At 45.0% G+C, this 23437-nt stretch overlaps 1 long non-coding RNA gene across 1 annotated transcript in view; it reads left to right on the top strand.

The window, feature by feature from the left end:
- The window catches only part of LOC140201847 (uncharacterized), a 33921-nt gene that overhangs the window by 3559 nt on the left and 6925 nt on the right, over positions 1-23437 (top strand). The window contains exon 2 of the long non-coding RNA XR_011886972.1: positions 5807-6033. This is a non-coding gene — a long non-coding RNA (uncharacterized lncRNA). The remainder of the gene's footprint in view (positions 1-5806; positions 6034-23437) is intronic.

Below are 23437 nucleotides of genomic sequence, written 5' to 3'. Positions count from 1 at the left end.
GGAATATGAGAGGATCATGGGACAGGAGGCCCAGGGAGAAAGAAAAGGGGGAGGAGGGGAAAAACCCAGAGGATGGGCAAGGGGTATAGTGAGAGGGACAGACGGAGAAAAAGGAGAGAGAGAAAAAGAATGTGTGTATTTAAATAAATAATGGATGGGGTACAAGGGGGAAGTTGGGCATTAGTGAAAGTTTGAGAAGTCGATGTTCATGCCATCAGGTTGGAGGCTACCCAGACGGAATATAAGGTGTTGTTCCTCCAACCTGAGTGTGGCTTCATCTTTACAGTAGAGGAGGCCGTGGATACACATATCAGAATGGGAATGGGACGTGGAACTAAAATGTGTGGCCACTGGGAGATCCTGCTTTCTCTGACGGACAGAGTGTAGGTGTTTTATGGACGTTAAAAGAAATACCTACCTCAGGCTGCTGTTTATTGACGACAGCTCAACATTCACTACCATCATTCCCTCTGTACTAATCAATGAGCTTCAAAACTTGTTGAAGCCTTTGCACTTTTCTCTGCAACTGGATTTTTGACTTCCTCGTTGAGAGGCCACAGTCAGTGCAGATCAGAAATAACACCTTTTTTGCTGACAATCAGCACAGGTGCATTTCAAAGATCCTTACTTAGCCACTGTTCTACTCTCTCTACACTCATGACATACAGCTAGGCACAATCCATTTATTTTTATTGTAACTTATAGTAAGTTTTATTTTATGTATTGCACTGTAATGTGCCACAAGTCAACAAATTTCACAACATATGTCAGTGATAATAAACCTGATTCTGAAAACCCAATTGGATCATGAACCATAGATAGAACATAGAATAGTACAGCACAGTACAGGCTCTTCGGCCCACAATGTTGTGCCGACCCTCAAACCCTGCCTCCCATATAAGCCCCCACCTTAGATTCCTCCATATACCTGTCTAGTAGTCTCTTAAACTTCACTAGTGTATCTGCCTCCACCACTGACTCAGGCAGTACATTCCACGCACCAACCACTCTCTGAGTAAAAAACCTTCCTCTAATATCCCCCTTGAACTTCCCACCCCTTACCCAAAAGCCATGTCCCCTTGTATTCAGCAGTGGTGCCCTGGGGAAGAGGCGCTGGCTATCCACTCTATCTGTTCCTCTTAATATCTTGTATACCTCTATCATGTCTCCTCTCATCCTCCTTCTCTCCAAAGAGTAAAGCCCTAGTTCCCTTAATCTCTGATCATAATGCATACTCTCTAAACCAGGCAGCATCCTGGTAAATCTCCTCTGTACCCTTTCCAATGCTTCCACATCCTTCCTATAGTGAGGTGATCTACTTCCTATAGTAGATGATGCCTGGTGATACAGTGATTGGAATCTGGGTCTGATCTGGTGACCTGACCGCAGGCATTAATCATGTGACCTTTGGGTTTCTCTCTATGGCCATGTGGGTGTCCTCCGAGTGCTCTGGTCTCCTCCCACGTCCCCTGGTTGTGCACATTCACCGGCCACTGGGGATTGTTTTTTGCGTGTGTGCGGAAGTGGTTGACTCTGAGGAAAGTTTATGGGAAAGTAGAGAAAATAAAATGGAACTAGTACCAGTAGACAACACGCACACGGAGTGCTGAAGGACCTTAGCAGGATAGGCAGCAGCTACGGAAGGAAATGAACGGCCAATGTTTCAGGTGGCGACCCTTCATCTGGACTGGAAAGGAAGTGAGCAGAAGCCATAAAAAATAGGAAGGGGGGAGTGGAGTGGAGCACAGCTGATAGTTGAAAGGTGAGGGAGGGGGGTGAGGGAATGAGATGTGAGAAGTTGGAAGGTGATAGGTGGAAGAGGTAAAGGGCTGAAGAAGAAGGAATCTGATAGGAGAGGACAGTTGATCAACAGAGTAAAGGGAAAGAGGTGGGGATAGTCAACAGGAACTTGATGGCCTGAAAGGCCTGCTTTCCTGCTGCACAACTCGGTCAGAAGCAAATAGAATCTTCTACTTTAGATTAATTTCTAATGATATGTTAGAGGCCTGTTGGGTGCACAGAAGCAGAAGTAGACCGATAAGGGCCTCAACCCTAAATATCAGCTGTCTATTTCCCTTCACAGATGCTGTCCGACTCCCCAAGGTACACAGGAGCTTGCCACAACCCAGGCAACCAGGCCGACTGGCGTCAGCAATAATTTTTAAAAAGAGCAACACACATAACGTGTTGGAGGAGCCCGGCAGATCAGGTTGCAACTATGGATGGGAATAAACAGTCAACGTTTCGGGCCGAGACCCTGATGAAACGTCGACTGTTTACTCCCATCCACAGATGCAGCCTGACCTGCCGAGCTCCTCCAGCCATTGTGTGTGTGTGTGTGTGTGTGTGTGTGTGTGCGTGCGTGTGTGTGTGTGTGTGTGTGCGTGTGTGTGTGTGCGCGTGTGTGTGTGTGCGCGTGTGTGTGTGCGCGTGTGTGTGCATGTGTGTATGTTGCTCTAGATTTCCAGCATCTGCAGTACCTCTTATGTCTAAAATTTTTAAAGTGCTTTTTTTAATGGATTTTTGAGCATCCCTAACAACAGCTGAAAACCTGAGTTGGGAACAGCATGATCTCCCATCCCCCAATCCTCCTTCAGGACTTGCTGCAAGCACTTCAGCAATTAGTAATGATAGAGCAACATATCCTGTACACTGTGCACTGTGGACTGCCTCAGCTGTGATCCGAGCCATTGTGTGACAGAGAGCCATTCATTGATAAGTGTAATAGAGCTCGCCTATTAATGTTTCAAAGAGACGCTACGCTGTTTCTCTCGCCTTTAGACGAGGCGGTTTGTATAGTTCGACAGTGGAGACTGTGGCTTTACCGAGGCTGCTGTCTGAGCACTAACTGCCGCTGATCCTCTTCCTTCTCAATGTGGTTTGAAAAGATCTGTGTTGCAGAGCATACTCCCACAGCCAGGCTTAAAGCACATCGCAGGGCAACACACTCAGAGGAACTCAGCAGGCCGGGCAGCGTCTACAAGAAAGAGTGAACAGTCGACATTTCGGTCCGAGACCCTTCATCAGGACTGGAGAAAGAGATGAGAGGCCAGAGTAAGAAGGTGGAGGGGAGGGGAGGAAGAAATACAAGGTAGTAGGTGATAGGTGAAACCAGGTGAGGGAGAGGGGTGAAGTGAGGAGCTGGGAAGACAATTGGTGAAACAGATACAGGGCTGGAGTAAGGGAAATCTGATAGGAGAGGACAGAAGGACATGGAAGAAAGGGAAGAGGGAGGAGCACCGGACGGAGATGACGGGCAGGTGAGGAGATTATGTGAAAGAGGGAAATGGGAATGGGGAATGGTGAAGGAGTTGGAGGGGGCAGCAGTTACCAGAAGTTTGAGAAATTGATGTTCATACCATCAGGTTGGAGGATCAAGAAAGCAAACGGTTCCGCGCCTCTCTAAGTGGAACAGGCCTAGTGATGGCTGGGAACCAAGTCCTGGGGGCTGGGGTTTATTTATTTATTTTTCATTTATTGAGACTCAGTGTGGAATAGGCCCTTCCGGCCCTTTGGGCCACGTTGCCCGGCAACCCCCCCAATTTATTCCTAGCCTCATCACAGGACAATTTACAATGACCAATTAAACTACCAACCGGTATGTCTTTGGATGTGGGAGGAAACGAGAGCACTCAGAGGCAGCCCACACATTCTTGGGGAAAACATACAAGCTCCTGGCCAGGCAGCACTGGAATTGGACTCTAAGCACTGGAACACCCAGAGCTGTATAGCACTGTATAGCTGTATAGCTGTAAGCACTACGCCATGCTACTGTTAGGGTTAGTGAGTTGTGGGCATTCCATGTTGGAGCCTGATGAATGACACAGAACACAGAAGTTGTGGGGTTTCATTTCTCACTCCAGAAATGGGAGCAAAACGCCTATGTTGCTGAACGGAGGTCACTCAGTCCCTTAGCCTATACTATACTGAGATCACAACTGATCTTCAACTTAACTCCCTTTTCCTTTCCCCCATATCCCCTAATATCTTCTGATTCAGATTTATTTATTTATCACATGAACATCGAAACATGCAGTGAACTGTGTTGTTTATGTTAACAACCAACACAACCTAAGAGTGCGCTGAGGGCAGACCACACATGGACAGTGTACCAGCCCCAGGACAGGCTTCTGGGCCTCCATTCTCCTGTCTCTATTCCCAAGCCTTTGGCCATTGGCCTTCAGCTTCCAGACTTCTGATTGGTCTTCAGGCTTCGATCTTCGGTATCGACTCCCGGACTAGCTGACGATTGGACTCGGAACTCTGGGCTCGTTGACTCACAGGCCCTTATACCTCAGGGTTGTATGGACATCCAATTCCAGGACCCACTGTCCTGCTACAGCCTGATATCCACAGACATACATTGTCACACATCCACATCACTGAGCATTGAGCAGAGGCCTAGATTACAGATGTCCTTCATTCTACATCCGCATCGGTGGCCTTCAAGTGTGGAGTGGAGGCATAAACTTCAGATATCCTTTGTCCACTTATCAGAAGTCCGTCACTCTCAACATCAGGGGAGGGATTCCTGAGTTGACCCTTGTGGCCAATAATTACTGCTCACTCAACATTACAAACAGATTATCTATCCATTACAATATTACACTTCTTATGTGCAAGTTGGATGATGAAGATCTTCCTTTACAGTGCTGGCTGCACTTCCGAAGGACCTTGTTTACTGTTAGGTACTTTGGGATATCCTGAGTTTAGGAAAGGCACTACAAGTCCTCCCCAGCTTACAAATCTGAAGCCAGGTCATTGGGTGTGTTTAAGGTGGCAGTTTCTAGGTTCTTGATTTGCCAGGGTGTGAAAGGCAACTGGGAGAAGGCAGGAGATTGGGGCTGAGAGGAAAATGGATCAGCAGACTCGATGGGCTGAATGGCCTAATTGTGCTCACTGAATGCAAAAAAAAATTGCCGGATTCATGTACAATGGTACGAACAAGCGAGTTTGTTTGGGAGACTGGTGGGAAGGATTTGCCAGCTGCCGTACCTTCTGCTACGTGGAAGCTCAGTTTCCGGCTGCATTTCTGACTTGCAAATTGTTCGGTCCTGTTTCTATGCTGTGTAGACACTATGGTTCTAAGTCCAAACAAACAGAAGTGTAGGCAGAAACTTCCATCACACCTTAATGGTTGGTGATGAGGGAGCCAGTAAGCCCTGTCTGTAAGGAGTTTGTACGTTCTCCCCGTGACCGTGTGGGTTTCCTTCGGGTGCTCTGGTTTCCTCCCACAGTCCAAAGACGTACTGATTGGTAGATTAATTGATCACTGTAAGCTCTCCCATGATTAGGCTAGGGTTGAAGTGAGCGTTCTACTCCGCACTGTGTATCAATTAATCAATAAATAAATAAATAGATAGACCTGGGAAGTGTGTCAGCGCAGCAAAGCCCACACTCATTGTTCTGGCCAAGTCCGTTAAAGATCCTCACCATTTGAGCCACGCAAACTTCTCCCAGCTACTATCGAGTAGGAGTTCCACACCACCAGGTTCAAGAACAGCTATTTTCCTACAACCATTCGCTTTCTGAACAACCCTAATCACTACCTCAGAAGAGCAACACTTTGACCACTTTGCAATACAACGGGCTTTTTTTTTGTTCAAATTGAGTTCTTTCTTGTGCAATTTTTCCTCCAAGAGGACCACAACCTTGTTGTAGGGTTTGGAGGCTTGCGTGCCTCAATGACCTGGAGAGCTATGTTGGCTGGAGTCAGGGCCTTATACTTTGGTGTTTGGTAGGGTCACTCATGCCAAGACAGTCAAAGAGTAGAGGCTGGACTAATAGTGGCCTACTGATCCTCCAGGTTTGGAAGTTCAGCTCAGGATTAAAACCCTGGCTGGTAAAATGGAAACAGCAATGACGAATCCTGCATCTGAGTGTGACGGTATTCCTGAGTCTCCACCCAGGACTTGCAAGACTGATAGTAGCGAAAACCGAGAGGAAGCTCCTGACATGATGAAGGAAGCCCTGAACACTGCCAGAGATGGAGGACGTTCATTGCTGTCCTAAACAGTAATGGCATCACAGGCAGTAAGTACTTTGTGTGATTTTGTATCATTTATGTAACCGGGTGACCATCGGAACTTATTCAGTATCGTTAAAAGTGTACTTAGGCATCCATCCGGGTAATGCTAGAATAGTTGTCTGTGCCTTTAAGGGAGATGGTGATGTCATTACACACACGCGGGATATTGGGGAGACCATTTTGCTTTCTGCTGAAGACGCTGGTGGGGCGTTGGAATCTGGCCTCTCCCAGAGTGTGCTGGGCATGGTGAGGAAAGATTTCCATGAGTGAAGAAATCAACGCTGGGTAGTGAGGCTTATACCAAGTTCCTCACCATCCAAGTAGGATTGCCACTACCGTATTTGTACTGTAGTAGTTCTGGTGTTTTTATACTGCATACACAATTCTGTCCATACACGAGGGTGTGGATCGGAAGTTAAACTGAGATTGTAACGGAAAGAACTGGTTGTAAGTTCGTTCGTTTTGCTTCACGACCCTCTTCTGGCACTTAAACATCGAAAACCGACAAAGGAATTAAAACCTGAAAAGTCTTTGTTGTCCTGAGCGTGTACTTTTCCCCAGGCTACATTTATTCTCTTCTTTTGAACATTTGGTCTCTAAAGTTCTGTCAAACCAATGCTGCTCCGAGTAAGTTTTTCTTTGCACCTGTGTGTACACATTTTTGTGTATATAACAATACCCTAGACATAATGTCAATAAACTTGACTTGACATTTCAGTAGTGAATGACTGCAAAGCTCATCCCAGCTCTGCACAGTCTCTGTGGTTCACCCCACTCTCAGCCGTGTGACAGTGAAATCGCAATAATTGTTTGATGGCTGTGAAGTGCCGAGCCGTCGGCCAGGACCAGAATAGAGCAGGGCTTCCCATCCTGGGCTCCACAGACCCCCTCGGTTAATGATGAGGATCCACGACACAAAAAAGCTTCAAAGTTCAAGGTAAATTTTATTATCACTCAGTGATTCAGGTACAGCTTCTTCCCCTCTGCCATCATGATTGTGAATAGTCAACGAACCTGTGTCAATGCCTGTCCAACTAACCCGAGTGCGATAGCGGATCGCTCTAGGCACGAAGCTGCTTTGGAGTGGGTGAGAATGGCTTCTTTGGTAGTGAAATCTAGGCCCAAAGTGAACCGCTGGGTGAAGTGTTCTAGGCCTGGAGCGATTCACCGCAGAAGAACACGGGTCTTAATACAAGGTACAATCTGCTGTTCGGACAACTTAAACGCTTTCTCAGATAGACTGGGGGCTCCTCTCTTTGCGCTGCTGAGTCTGTGAGACTGCTGCCGGCTGCTATTCTTTGTGAATCCAAACAATTTGCCCTGCTAATATGATGAACTGAATTCTGCGGCTTGGGGGATTTGGATCTAAGGACTCATTTCGGTTCGAAAAGCTGTTGTTGCTCGCTTCTATTCTTTGCATGATTTGTGTTTTTTTTCCCCTCTTTCTCTGCGCATTGGAAGTTGGTCTTTATTTTTTTTAAATTGGGTTCTTTTGGGTTCCTTGCTTTGCGGCTGCCCGTAAGCAAGCAAATCTCAAGGCAGTATAATTCATACATTCTTTGATAATAAATGTGCTTTGATGTTTAACGTTGCACTCAATAGATACACCTGCTGCCACAGGACACAATGAAACTGGGCTCTGTGTCATATTCTCTCAAATGCTCACATCACTGTATAAAGTGGAAACATGAGGTTTTCATTGAGGTTGGGTGACACTAAAACTAGAGGTCATGGGTTAAGGATGAAAGGTGAAATGAATAAGGGGAACATGAGGCGAAGCTTCTTCACTCAGAGATTGGTACAAGTGTGAAATGAGCAGAATATGGGTTCAATTTCAATATTTAAGAGAAACTTGTATAGGTAAAGGTGGCGTCCATCATTCAGCACCTCCACCACCCAGGACATGCCCTCTTCCCATTGCTACCATCATGAAGATGGAGGCACGGAAGACTAACGGCACACACTCAGTTAATCAGGAACAGATTCTTCCCCTCTGCCATCTGATTTCTGTCTGAATGGACATTGAACCCTTGGACACGACCTCACTACTTTTTTTAATCCTAATTTTTGCACTACTTATTCAATTTAACTATGTAATATGCATACTGTAATTCACATTCCCTTTTTCTCTTTATTATCATGTATTTCATTGTACTGCTGCCATGAAGCTAACAAATTTAATGAAATATGCTAGTTATACCACTGCCTGGTATGGGAACTGTACCTCCCTCAAGGCTGATCTATACTTGTGTGTCAAATGTACTCCATAGGTACCGTATACCCTACGCCGTAGGGTGACGTGCACCTCCCCAAAAATGTAACCCATGCGTCACAGCGGCACAGAACGCAACAACTGTGATTGGTCCGCTTGGTCGCATCGCATTTCCTCCTACGCATTTCTGGTTGCTTTTCTCCGCCATGTCCGTACACTGATGCGAAATAAGTGGTTGGAGACGATGAACCAAATCGTCAAATCTACCTGCCGACATCCGAAAATATTTGAAATGTATTTCCTTGTCCATGACTCTCATGAAGAAACTCAACACAGTGGCATAGTGGCTTCCTCCCACAGACAGTCAGACTGCTAAATAGCTGCTCTACCTGACTCTGCCTTGGACACTTTTAACTTGCACTGGACACTTATAACTTGATTTTAACTGACATGTGGCAGTTGTGTTTTACCATTTATTGTTATGTTTATTATTTAGTGTTGCATTTGTTATGTTATGATTGCACTGCTCCTGGGAAACGCTGTCTCATTCTGCCCTGCAGAGCTGATGTACAGTTAGAATGACAATAAAGTTTTTTGAATCTTGAATCTTGAATCTAGAAACCCCACCGCCAACTAGCATTTTGGTGGTGAATTGCAGAGCGACACAGACACAACTACGCATGCTCGCTATGGCATAGGCTATGCAAAAGTATAAATCAAGCCTACAACGTAGGCTACGGTAGCCCGTACGCACAAGTATAAATCAGCCTTTAATCGCAGGATTCTGCAGAGAGTGTTGTGGACAGCCCAGAGCATCTGTAGTTGTGAACTTCCCTTGATTCAGGACATTTACAAAGACAGGTGGGTAAAAAGGGCCCGTAGGATCATTGGGACCCGAGTCACCCCAACCACAAACTGTTCCAGCTGCTACCATCCGGGAAACGGTACCACAGCATAAAAGTCAGGACCAACAGGCTCCGGGACAGCTTCTTCCAGCAGGCCATCAGACTGATTAACTCTCGCTGATTTGAGTGTATTTCTATGTTACGTTGGCTGCTCTTTTTATTATAAATTATTACAAATTACTGTGATTGCACATTGCACATTTAGACGGAGACATAACGTAAAGATTTTTACTCCTCATGTATGTGAAGAATGTAAGTAATGAAGTCAATTCAATATTAAGCCCAATTCTGATTTCCATTAGGTACGTGGATGGGAGGAGCATGGAGAACTATGGTCCAGGTGCAGATTGATAGGATTAGGCATGGTTCAGCATGGAGTAGATGGGTCGAAGGGCCGGTTTCTGAGCTGTAGCTTTCAATGACTCTATGAGTTAATGTAAGATAAAGTATTGGATTAACGGGAAATGAACCCAGAAAAGATCATGCACCATTGGCTTTCTGCTGCATATTAAATAAATAATGTGGAGTTCTGAAACAAGAAAAGATTTTTCTGTGCAATAATCACTTCACTGACCTGGGAGAACCAGTTTGAGGTGGGCGTGTTTTACATTGATTTACATTGACACCCCACCACAATGCCTGCTTCACACTAGCAAAAGCTTCAGGAAATGGCTCCTGCAGATAGTTGTGCTTTCAATTGACTGGTAAACGGCAGCATTCACACCTCTTTTGTGCTAACAGCCACACTATGAATGCACTTCCCTGAAGCAGGAAGCCACCATTTCCTGTTGAAACCCCTGAGGATTTTGAAAGGAATGGATCTGTAGCTGGATGAAAACTCTTTCTCTTTGGTGGTGGGGCTCCAGTGCTACCCTAAAAAGGCATCACAGTGGTATAGTTGGTAGAGACACTGTGGCACAGGGCAAGTGTCCCAGGATCAATCCCAGCCTCAGGGGTTGACTGTGTGGAGTTTGCACACACTTACCTGTGACTCCGGGTGCTCCGAGTTTTTGAGGAGATTTGGCATATCACCAAAGACTTGCTAATTCCTATTGATGCACGGTGGAGAGGAATTCTGACATCACCTCCTGGCATGGAGCCTCCAACGCACAGGATTGCAAGATCCATCATTGGTACAACTCTCCCCACCATCAAGGACATATTCAAGGGCTGGGGCCTTAAGAAAGTAGCATCCATTAGTAAGAATCCCCTTGTGGCTGCCTGCAAAACAACGAATCTCAAGGTTCTATACTGTATACATAATTAGATAATAAATGTGTGTTGAATTTTGAACCATCCAGGACACATCCTCCTCTTGTTATTACCATTGGGGGAAGGTACAGGAGCCTGAAAAGCCACACTCAATAATTTAGCAGGCCAGGCAGCATCTCTAGGAAGAGGTACAGTCGACGTTTTGGGCCGAGACCCTTCGTCAGGACTAACTGAAAGAAGAGCTAGTAAGAGATTTGAAAGTAGGAGGGGGAGGGGGAGATCCAAAATGATAGGAGAAGACAGGAGGGGGAGAGATGGAGCCAAGAGCTGGACAGGTGATTGGCAAAAGGGATATGAGAGGATCATGGGACAGGAGGCCTAGGGAGAAAGAAAAGGGGGAGGGGGGGAAAAACCCAGAGGATGGGCAAGGGGTATAGTCAGAGGGACAGAAGGAGAAAAAGGAGAGAGAGAAATAATGTGTGTATATGAATAAATAAATAACAGATGGGGTACGAGGGGGAGGTGGGGCATTAGCGGAAGTTTGAGGTCAATGTTCATGCCATCAGGTTGGAGGCTACCCAGACGGGATATGAGGTGTTGTTCCTCCAACCTGAGTGTGGCTTCTCAAACCTCCGCTAATGTCCCACCTCCCCCTTGTACCCCATCCGTTATTTATTTATTGATATATATACACACATTCTTTCTCTCTCTCTCCTTTTTCTCCCTCTCACCTCTCACTATACCCCTTGCCCATCCTCTAGGTTCCCCCCCCCTTCTTTCTCCCTAGGCCTCCTGTCCCATGATCCTCTCATATCCCTTTTGCCAATCACCTGTGCAGCTCTTGGCTCCATCCCTCCCCCTCCTGTCTTCTCCTATCATTTCGGATCTCCCCCTCCCCCTCCCACTTTCATATCTCTTACTAGCTCTTCTTTCAGTTAGTCCTGACGAAGGGTCTCAGCCCGAAACGTCGACTGTATCTCTTCCTAGAGATGCTGCCTGGCCTGCTGCGTTCACCAGCAAATTTGATGTGTATTGCTTGAAATTCCAGCATCTGCAGATTTCCTCGTGTTTGCCTCAATAATTTAGGAACAGTTTCTTCCCTCCACGTCTGATTTCTGAACAGCCATGAGCCGACGAACACTACCTCATACACTTTTCTGTACGACTTCATTTCAGAAATTACATATATATTTTTAATGTTTTTGCACTGTATGTCAGTGACAATGAACTTGAAGCTGATTCTGTTCAATTCTCCATTGATTCTACCACTCACCTACATACCAGAGGCAAATTTTAGCAGCCAATTGACCTACCAACCTGGGAGATGGCTTAAATGTTGGTTGGCAGAGGTGCAGTTAATTGGTTGGGATGTTGTGTGCCCCTTCTACTGTTTCAGCTCTGCCTCCCATCACAGAGTGACTAAACACTCATTCGCTTCATCAGGTCAGTGCCCAAGGCCCAGGGATTATCTGGAGTCAGATTTGAAATCCTGGTCTTTCATCACCTGTTCCTTAGTCAGCCAAAGTGTCCTTGTATACTTGACTTCTCAGACTAATGCAATTCCATTATCCTCATTCGTTGTAAAGTGTTTTGGATCATTGGGACACTGCAGAAGGTACTCTATAAATAGAACTTCTGCCTTCTTAGAAACAAGGAGCTGATTATTAGTCACAGGAGGATGAAACTGCAGGTCCATGAACCAGTCCTTAATAGAGGACTGGAGGTAGAGAGGGTCAGTAATCATCAATTCCTTGACATTATCATATCAGAGGATCTGTCCTGGGACTAGCACACAAGTGCCATCACAAGGAACAACAGTGCCTCTACTTTCTTAGAAGTTTGCACAGATTTGACAAGTCATCTTAAACTTCAAAAAACTTCAGTAGATGCACAACGGAGAGTATACTGACTGGTGACATCAAGGCAATGCAATCAAAATGTTGGAAGAATTCAGCAGGCCAAGCAGCATCTATGGAAAAGAGTTAGCAGTTGATGTTTTGGGCTGAGACCCTTCATCAGGACTGGAAAAAAAGATGTCAGAGTAAGAAGGTTGGGGCAGGGGAGGAAGAAAGCCTGGTAACATCAAGGTTTGGTATGGAAACACGTAAAACCCCTTTTTACCGGGTGTCTCTAGAGATGCAGCTTGTTAGCCCCTTGCTAACTCAGTGTTGAGAAAACCACCTTTCTCAAACTCACTTATGTCTAGGGTAGGTACCACTTCGGTCCAACCAAACCTGTGGCGTTGGGATGTGTTGCCCACTCAAATTCTGATTTGTGTGAATATTGTGTGATTTACTGCTCCATGCAATCACCTGTTGGCAAGAAGTAACAGGTTGTACACTGCATACAATTATAAAGAAGGTATATTTATGAATATTAACTTAACCAAAGAGTTATTAAAGAAAAGAAAGAAAAATAAACAAAAAGGGTCCATTATAACTAAACAGTCAGATGACCACAGGTTGGAGCTCAAACCTTCCAAAAGCTTTTGTGCCCAACGTACTCACGGTATCACCTCATATTCACCAATCCCCGGCAGAATTCCACCCCCCCCCCCCATCAAATGACGCATTCCCGCCGGATCGAATCCTACGTCTGGTTCTCTTGACCTTTTTCTCTCTCCATCTTCCACTGAAAAAGACCTTGACCTACCTCAGTGTCCATCACAAAAACTCTCCTCCACCTTCCCCAGTTTCACCCACCTGATTGGATGACACAACGTTCCTAAGCATCCCTTATCTTTCATGGTTACCCAGACACTGAGAACAGAACACACTAATTCAACAGAAAAAAACAGCCATTGCATGAAGTGCCCTACCCTACAACATTAGCAATAAAACTTTATCAGGGCGTTACACAGGAATGCACAGGAACAGAAAAGTCTACAGAAAGTGGAGGATATAGCCCAGTCCATCACAGGCAAAGCTCTCACCACCATTGAGCACATCTATAAGGAGCACTGCCACTGGAAAGCAACGTCCATCATCAAGCTTCCTCACCACATTACAGTTATTACCCTACAACCATCAGCCTCCTGAATCAGTGTAGATAACTTCATTCTCCTCAACTCTGAAATTGAACTGATTCCATAACGTACAGATTCTACAAGGACTCTACAATGCATGTTCTCAGTAATATTTAGTTACTTATTTATTTGTTCAATTTGTCTTCTTTGGGCACATTGTTTGTTTATCAGTCTTTGTTTACAATTCCATTCTATTTCTTTATTTTCCTGTAAACGCATGCAAGGAAATGAATCTCAAGGAAGTATACGGCATGTTGATAATAAATTTGCTTTTGACATTTTTTTGACTTCTTTGGGTACAGCTGACCTACTTTTCTCTCTCAATTTGCCTTTGTTTCTCATTGTTGGAGACTGACATTCATCACATGGGAGAGGTCACAAGATGACAATCAGGAGCAGAAACGCTGTCTAATTTTCTCCATTACGCTGGATAAGCAGTTTTGAACTTGCTCAGTTGATCTGCTATAGAAATCTCTCCATAAATCTGAGATCTCCTCAACTCCTCCACTCCTTGCCCTAACCCGCAGCAATTTCCCTATCTCTGAAATCTCCTCCAGCTGAACCATCTTCCCCTCCCACCTTCCTGAGAAACACACAAAAATGCCAGAGGAACTCAGCAAGTCAGATGGAGAGGGAAGGGAAGGGAAGGGAAGAAGTGCAAGTTGTTAGGTTATAGGTGAGACCAGGTGAGTGGGTGGAGGAGAACATAGAACACCACTGCTCAGTACAGGCCCTTCGGCCCACAATGTTGTGCCAACCTTATAACCTACTGCAAGATTAATCTAACCCTTCCCTCCCACATTTCCCTTCCATTTTTCTATCACCCAACTACCTATCTAAGAGTTTCTTAGGTTTCCCTAATGTGGCTGCTTCTACCATCAACTTATGGAACACCAGGCCATTCCACGCACCCACCACACTCCCTGTTAAAAAAAACTTACCTCTGACATTGACCCTATAATTTCCTTCAATCACATTGAAATTCTGCTACATCGATTTAGCTATTTCCACCCTGGGGAAAAGTCTCGGGTTATTCACTTCATCTACGCCTCCTATCATCCTGCACACCGCCTGCTTGGTAGGTGATCTCTTGCACTCATGATTTCCCACCTTCCTGTTGTTCTTGTGCCGATTGACACCAACATTAATCAGTAATCCACTGGTGTCTCTAACTTCAGTTGTCAAGGGCCCAAGCTCCCTCTCTAACTCAGCCCCCTTTACCCCCATTTTCTTCTTAAAGATGCCCTGTAGATTGCCCAAACTTTTAATCATTAGATTTAATGTGGCTGGCATCAATTTTGTTTTGGTAAGGAATGTTCCTCTGCAGGGCTTTAGGATGTCTTTTTGCTACTGGAGGTACATAAAAGGAACCAGCTGAAACCCTGGAGTTGTTAAAGTGAAACTTAGACTGAGGTTCAGGCCTGAGATAGTTTTGAATTTAGACCATAGGACCATAAGATATAGGAGCAGATTTAGGCCATCTGGTCCATCGAGTCTGCTCCACCATTCAATCATTGCTGATCCTTTTATCCTCCACCTTAACACCAGTTCCCGGCCTTCTCCCCGTAACCTTTGATGCTGTGTCCAATCAAGAACCTATCAACCTCTGCCTTAAATACACCCAACGACCTGGCCTCCACAGCTGCACATGGCAGCAAATTCCACAAATTCACCACCCTCTGGCTAAAGAAATTTTTCTATATCTCTGTTTTGAAAGGGTGCCCCTCTATCCTGAGGCTGTGCCCTCATGTCCTAGGCTCTTCCACTATGGAAAACATTCTTTCCACATCTACTGTGTCTAGGCCTTTCAACATTCGAAAGGTTTCAATGAGATCCCCCTCATTTTTCTGAATTCCAGCAAGTACAGACCCAGAGGCATCAAATATTCCTCGTATGATAACCCTTTCATTATTGGGAATTTACGCTTAAAGTACTTATTCATTTATTTAGTGACACAGTGAGGGGTAGGCCCTTTGACCCTTTGAGCCATGCTGCCCCTGTAACCCTTAACAATCCCGAGTCCAAAGCGTCGACTGTTTATTCACTCCCGCAAATGCTACCTGACCTGCTGAGTTCCTCTTGCATTTTGTGCGTTTTGCCTTGGATTTCTAGCATCTGCAGATCTTTCCGAGTTTGTAACCATAACCTTTTTTTTTAGGCATTCGTTAGTCTCGTGAGGCCATGGATTTGCCCCTTGGAAGGTTTCCAGGGCTCAGGCCTGGGCAAGGTTGTATGGAAGACCGGCATTTGCAAGTCTCCCCTCTCCATGCCACCAATGTCGTCCAAGGGAAGGGCACTAGGGCCGATACAGCTTGGCACCGGTGTCATCACAGAGCAATGTGTGGTTAAGTGCCTTGCTCAAGGACACAACACGCTGCCTCAGCTGAGGCTTGAACTAGCGACCTTCAGATCACTAGACCAACGCCTTAACCACTTGGCCACGTGCCAACACATAACCCTAACCTAATCACGGGACTATTTACAATGACCAATTAAATTACCGGGTAAATCTTTGGACTGCAGGAGAAAATTGGAGAAAACTCATACATTCCACGGGGAGGACGTACAGAGATTCCTTATAGGACGGCGCTGGAATTGATCTCCAAAGTCCAGAACACTGCCAGCTGTAATAGAGTCAGGCTAAACGCTACGTTACCGTGGTGCCAGTCCCTCCCGTTTTAGAAGTTTTCTATTTAAAAGCGATCATTTCCTAAAAATAAAGGTACTTCAAAGGGTGTTAATTATGCCTTAGTTTTGAACCTAGTGACATTAAGATTATGGTCTGATTATGTGTAATTTAAAGTGAATAAGGCAATTGCAGATCCAATTACCTCTTACACCGAAAGTTCCTGCAGAAGAAAGGCCTTTCTATTCTCAGGTTTGATCCAACATTGTGCAGCGCTGATAATTAACTTGGTTTGATGCAGATTTGCTTCAACGAACACAAGGAAAAGGGCTCATATTACTGGGTGGGAACAAGCAGGAAGAAAGAACTAAGAAATCACCTTCAGAAACATCAAAGATACAGAGGCTGATTCAGGTGTAATTCAATCATACCCACTGGATGAGGCATCAGATTAGTAGAGACAATGATCGGGTTTGTGTTTAGGTGTCCAGATCAATGGCTTCCTTTGGTGGCAGGATGGAGAGCAGCTCAAGTGTGGGGAACATTCTCCTTCCTTAAAAGCATTCCAGCCTCAACATTAGACCACAAATGTACCATGGACAGCATTCTGACAGGCTGCAGCACTGTCTAGTATGGGGGGGGGGGGGGGCACTGCACGGGATTGAAAGAAGCTAAAAAAAGTTTGTAAAATTAGTCAGCTCCGTTATGGGCACTAGTCTTTGTGGTATCCAAGATAGATGTTTGCGTAGTAGGGCAATTAAGGGTCGTGGGGAAAAGGTAGGTAGGTGGAGATGAGTCCATGGCCAGATCAGCCATGATCTTATTGAATGGTGGAGCAGGCTCGACGGGCCAGATGGCCGACTCCTGCTCCTATTTCTTATGTTTGAGAACTGGTGGCTCAGTAAGGCGGCGTCCGTTATTGAGGACGCCCACACCCAGGACATGTCCTCTTCTCATTGTCACCATCAGAAAGGAGGTACAGAAGCCTGAAGGCACACACTCAACATTTCAGGTACAGCTTCCTCCCCTCTGCCATCCGATTCCTAAATGGACATTGAGCACATGAACACTACCTCACTTTTTTAAAGATTCTGATCTTGCACTATTTTTAATTTAACTATTTAATATACATACAGTGCCTATAAAAAGTATTCACCCCCCCCCCCCCACCTTTGGAAGTTTTCATGTTTTATTGTTTTACAACACTGAATCACATTGGATTTAATTTGGCTTTTTTGAAACTGATCAACAGGAAATCATCTTTCGTGTCAAAGTGAAAACAATGTTCTACAAATTGGGCTAAAATTATTATAATTATTAGACTCAAAATAATTGATTGCATAATTACTCAACCTCTTCAAGTCAGTATTTAGTGGATGCAACTCTGGCAACAATTAAAGCCTTGAGTCTATGTGAATAGGTGTCTAACGACTTTGCACATCTGGACACTGCAATTTTTCCCCATTCTTCCTTACAAAACTGCTCAAGCTCTGTTAAATTGCATGGGGATTGTGAGTGAACAGCCCTTTTCAAGTCCAGCCACAAATTTAAAATTGGATTGAGGTCTGGACTCTGACTTGGCCACTCCAGGACATTGACTTTGTTGTTTTTAAGCCATTCCTATGTAGCTTTGGCTTTATGCTTGGGGTCATTATCTTGTTGGAAACCAAATCTCCCAAGTCACAGTTCTCTTGCAGACTACATCAAGTTTTTCTCCAGGATTCCCCAGTAATTTGCTGCATTTATTTACCCTCTACCTTCACAAGCCTTCCAGGGCCTGCTGCAGTGAAGCATCCCCACAGCATGATGCAGCCACCACCATGTTTTATGGTAGGGATGGTGTGTTTTCAATGAAGTGTGGTGTTTGGCTTACGCCAAACATAGCATTTAGTCCAATAGCCAAAAAGCTCAACTCCATAGAATCTTCTTCCAGCTGACTTTAGAGTCTCCCACATATCTTCTGGCAAACTCTAGCCAAGATTTCATGTTTTTTTTTTCCAACAGTGACTTTCTCTTTGCCACTCTTCCATAAGCTGCGACTGGTGTAACACCCAGGCAACTGTTGTTGTATGCGCAGTCTCTCCCATCTCAGCCGCTGAAGCTTGTAACTCCTCCAGATTTGTCATAGTCTGTTGGTAGCCTCCTTCATTCGCCCCCTTCTTGGAAGATCACTCAGTTTTTGAGGACGGCCTGCTCTAGTCAGATTAACATTGTTCCATATTCTTCCCATTTCTTGAATGATTTAACTGTCCTCTAAGGGATATTCAGTGACTTGAATTCTTTTTTTGTATTCACCTCCTGACTTATGCTTTTCGTGGGAGGAGGAGATGGTGGCACGCCACACGTGCGCAGCCCTCCAGTGAAAAATGATATCATATCTGTTAAATAGGGGCCGTGGACAATTCTGATTTGATGGAGAATGGACGTGAAAGCACAGAAGAACACCTGGAGAAATTTCTGAAATGCCCGTTCACTGCTGTCGTTACTGCGCGGTCGGGAATCTTTCAGAGGGTAGGCCTCAAAATCCCCGGCCTTGCCTGCTTTTGGCCACCAAGAAGGAGGTCGAATCGTTCGGACAGAGATGGCACTCAGTACTCAGTGTCGGAGAGCTGATCAGAGCTCGAAGTTTTCGGATGACCCAGAGTCGGACTGTGGTCAGCATGGCAGGGAGAGTTCTTCTTCCTTCTCCCGTCTGTGTGAGTGGTGGGACATTTCAGAAACTTTGAACGTTACTCTGCTCACGGACTTCTTCATCAATTTATGGTATTGTACACTGCTGGTAACTATATGTTATAATTATGTGGTTTTGCCAGTTTTTTCAGTCTTGGTTTGTCCTTTGTTTTGTGATATCACACCGGAGGAAATAATGTATCATCCCTTAATGCATGCATTACTAAATGACAATAAAAGAGGACTGCGTGTCTTCATAATCATAACCATCTTTTTCATGGAGTTGGTTGGAGAGTTCTTTTGTCTTCATGGTGTAGTTTTTACTGACTGACCAGTAGTTGGACCTTCCAGATACAGGTATATTTTTACTACAGTCAAGCGAAATATCTTGACTGCACACAGGTGATCTCTATTTTACTAATTAAGTGACTTATAAAACCAATTGGTTGTACCAGCGATGAATTGGTGCGTTATAGTAAAGGGGGTGAATACTTATGCAATCAATTATTTTGTGTTTTATATTTGTAATTAACTTTGTACACTTTATAGAGATCTGTTTTCACTTTGTTAACTTAGCAGCAGCAGTATAATGCAATACATGATAATATAGAGAAAAAGAAAATCTATTACAGTAGGTATATATACAGTGCCTACAAAAGGTATTCACATGTTTGGAAATTTTCATGTTTTATTGTTTTACAACAGTGAATCACAGTGGATTTAATTTGGCTTTTTTGTCACTGATGAACAGAAAAAGACTGTGGCCTCTGGTCTTAGACTCTCCCACCACAGGAAAATTTCGTGACATATGCTGGTGATATTAAACCTGATACTGATTCTGTGATATAGGAAAAGAGGCCATTTGGCCCATCAAGTCTGCTCTGCCATTTCATCATGGCTGATCCATTTCCCTCTCAGCCCCAATCTCCTGCCTTCTCCCCGTATCCCTTCATGCCCTGCCTGACCAATCAACCTCTGCCTTAAATATTCCCAATGACTCCACAGCTGCCTGTGGCAACAAATTCCACAGATTCACCACTCTCCGACTCTAAAAGGATGCCATCCATACAGATCACTTCAGTGAACTGAAGTAGTGCAAGGGAGAACAATAACAGAATGCAGAATAACGTGTTACATTTACAAAGAAAGAGCAGTGCCTGCAGACATTAAGATACAAGACCATGATGAGGCACGCTGTGATGTCAAGAGTCCTTATCATGCAAGGGAACCATTCAATAGTCTCACAGCAGTGGGGTAGCAGCTGTCCTTGAGCCAGTGGTAGCTTCTTTCAGGTCCCCAGTGGGACTGGGGAGAAGAGAAAATGTCTGGGGTGAACAATGGTCTTTAATTATGTTGACTGCAGCTTTATCAAGGCAGTGAGAAGTTATGAGAGGCAGAGATAGAGTAGACCGGGCCACCTGGAGTCTGGCAGTTCCAAAAGACATGCAAAGAGCAGAAAGTACCTGTGTCAATGTGCTGTCTGACAAGAGAGGTTAACAGAAGGAGAGGGCCACTCCAAATAGTAGCCCATCTTCCTTCACCTGCAGCCGGTGTGGAAGAGACTGCCGCTTCAAGAGTGGGTCTCCTTAGCCACTCTAGGAAGTGCGCCACCACGAGCTGATTGTTCTCGTGTGCCACCCACCATTTCTCGAGACAGAAGGAGGCCCACAAAGACTGGTATTCTTCTTTTCCCCCCTAGGACTGAAATAGCTAATAGCAGAGGGAATGCATCTTAAGGTGAAAGGAGGGATCTTCAAAGGAGTTGTGTGGTGCAGGTACTGTCTACTCAGGGTGCTGGGTGCCTGGAATGCACTGCTAGGGATGGTGGTGCAGGCAGATCCCAACCTCCTGGTGCTATCTGTGTGGAGTCCGCAGTTCCCTCCACATCCCAGAGATGCATGTGTTGTTAAGGGTAACTTACATTGTGTTGGGCACATGGCCAAGTGGTTAAGGCGTTTGTCTAGTTACCTCAAGGTTGCTAGTTTGAGCCTCATCTGTGGCAGCGTGTTTGTGCCCTTGAGCAAGGCGCTTAACCACACATTGCTCTAGTCTGTGCGAGGAGTGGCGCCCCACACAGACTTCCAATTTGCGCCTTGTAAGGCATGAAAATGCTCGCATGGTCTGAGTCGACATTCCCTCCCCTACATTGGCCAATCATCCTAGCAACCCATACATCAGGTGAATGGTAGGATTTGGGGGTGTTGATAGGACTATGAAAATAAACCATATTAGTGTAGATCAGTGCAATGAACTCAGTAGATGACCATTTCTGTGGAACAATATCACTGATTCTGACCATGACTTATGCCATGACTAGTTTTGCGGAGTGTGTGTCAGAGTGGAGACATGTCTCTACCAAAGGAGGTGTAAGGCACCACTTCCTTCCACTAGCATGCAGGTCACCCTTGGGCAAGGTGTAGCACCTGCTTAGTGCCTTGACCAGGGTCATGTGAAGCCATGTGATCAGGTGGTGGATGGTCGTATGAGCAGCTGGTGCACATCACAAGTCCTGGTTATGTGACCACTGATACCAGGCAGACAATCTCTGGAGAGTATTCATAATGCCTGGGGTCAACCATCTTGTAAAGACACTGCCCAGAGGAAGGCAATGACAAACTACTTCTGTGGAAAAATCTGCCAAGGACATTCATGATCATGGAAAGACCATGATTGTCTATGTCATACAACATGGCACATAACGAACAAATGACTTTTGAGGAAACTGCCTCCCTGTGCCATTCTAATAGCTTTATTTTCAGAATATTGCACACTTCCACCAGATGGAATGTGATATCATTTTCTGCAGTTGGCATACTGTAGAATAAGAAGTTGTGGTTCACTTGTTGGAACATACACCAAACTGAGTTCCTGTACATCTGCAGCCTATCTGAGGAAAGTCCTGTTCGTGTTCCCTGACAGGAGACAGAATTAACATCATCAAAGCATCCTGTATATATGGAACAAGGACATTAAAAATAGAGTGCTTCCTCACAGAGTTGCTGAAGTGAGATACAAATCATAAACACGAGATTCTGCAGTTGCTGGAAATCTTAAAAAATTCTGGAGGAACTTGGCAAGCCAGGCGGCATCTATAGAGGGAGATAAACAGTCAACGTCTCGAGCTGAGACTCTTCATCATGATGAATTGTGCTGGGAATTTGAAATAGAAACAGAAAATTCTGGAACTCTTACAGATTTCAAATGCAAAAAACAATGAGATAAAGGAGGTTTGGAGGTTAAGTGGGCATGCACTGCACTTGTCATGTTTAAAGACAAGAGTTTCTGCAGATGCTGGAAATCCAGAGCAACACACACAGAATGCTGGAGCAAAGCAGCATCCATGGAAAGGAGTAAAGAGTCAACGTTTCGGGCTGAGACCCTTCATCAGGACTTGGCCCAAAACATCGACTCTTTATTCCTTCCCGTCGTCGCTGCCTGTCCTGCTGAGTTCCTCCAGTATTTTGTGTTTGTCATGTTTAAAAACTGGTTGTCAAGTTTAACGAAATCTCCCAGTGATTAATTGTCAGACTGGCTCCAGTTCCATAAGAGTCTGCAAGAGTTGAGTTGCCCAGCCACTCAGTCCCCCTGTCTTATCACTGTGCAAAAGGATGTCACTCAAAAGCAAATTAGGTCCCTTCTGCATCCCTTGTCACCTGCACAGGTACTCCCGTGCACCTCCTTCCGGGATTAGAATCAGAATCAGGTTTACTGTTACTGGCATATGGTGTGAAATTTGTTGTTTTCTAGCAGTACAGTGTAAAATGTAAAAAAAAACTATACTATAAATAACAAAACTCAAATAAATAAATAGTACAAATGAGAGGGAGTGTTCAAGGGTGCATGAACCGTTTAGAAATCTGATGACGGAGGGAAAGAAGCTGTTTGAGTGCGCATCTTAAGGCTCCTGTACCTCCTCCCTGATGGTAGGTAATGTGAAGGGGCATGTCCTGGACGCTGAGGGTCCTAAGTGATTTATGCCACCTTCTTGAGGCCTTTCCAAGTGCAGGCAATACATCAGCTGCACATTCATATCCTCCTAACTGGAACCTCAATCTTGCTTTCTGGATCGTCAAAAATTGCTGCTCTGTAATTGACCAAATCCACAGTTGGTGGACTAACTTTAGAGTGAATCTCTACTTTGCTAAACACCCCCACAAGCACAGCCTTGAATTCCCGCTATTCTCTCCCATTTTCAATATGCCATTCCCAAAACTGTCTCATTGTTTTTCAGAGGAATGCCATTCAACCGAAACCACTGCTGTTGTACTTTAGAGCAACTGTAACTTAATCAGACATAAAGATTTGAGTAGAGTTAATGGATGAAAGGTGATAAAGAGATTTAGTGGTGAAACTAACAGTAGTAGGCCAAGATGCCAGTGATGGAGAGATTACATATTTAGATGCACACTTGAACAGAATTGTCACACACCTTCGCCCTGTCTGTTGTGAAAGGCAAAATCTCCCAGTGGCTACCCATTTCAGTTTAACTTCCCATTCCCATTTTGATATATCTGTCTAGAGCTTCCTCTACTGCCGCAATGAGGCCAAACTCAGGTTGGAGGAGCAACGTCTCATATTCCATCTGGGTAGCCTCAAACCTGATGGCAAGAACATTGATTTCTCTAACTCCCCCTTCTCTCTTTTTCCATTCCCCATTCTGGTTATCCTCTCTTCCCTTCTCTTCTCCTCACCTGCCCACCACTTCCCCCTAGTTCCAGTCCTCCTTCATCTTGCTTCCATGGTCCATGGTCCTCTGCTA

This window comes from Mobula birostris, chromosome 8 (assembly GCF_030028105.1).
Source record: "Mobula birostris isolate sMobBir1 chromosome 8, sMobBir1.hap1, whole genome shotgun sequence".
Lineage (NCBI taxonomy): Eukaryota > Metazoa > Chordata > Chondrichthyes > Myliobatiformes > Myliobatidae > Mobula > Mobula birostris.
The sequence above is the reverse complement of the archived record's forward strand: the minus strand, read 5'-3'. Positions and strand labels throughout refer to the sequence as shown.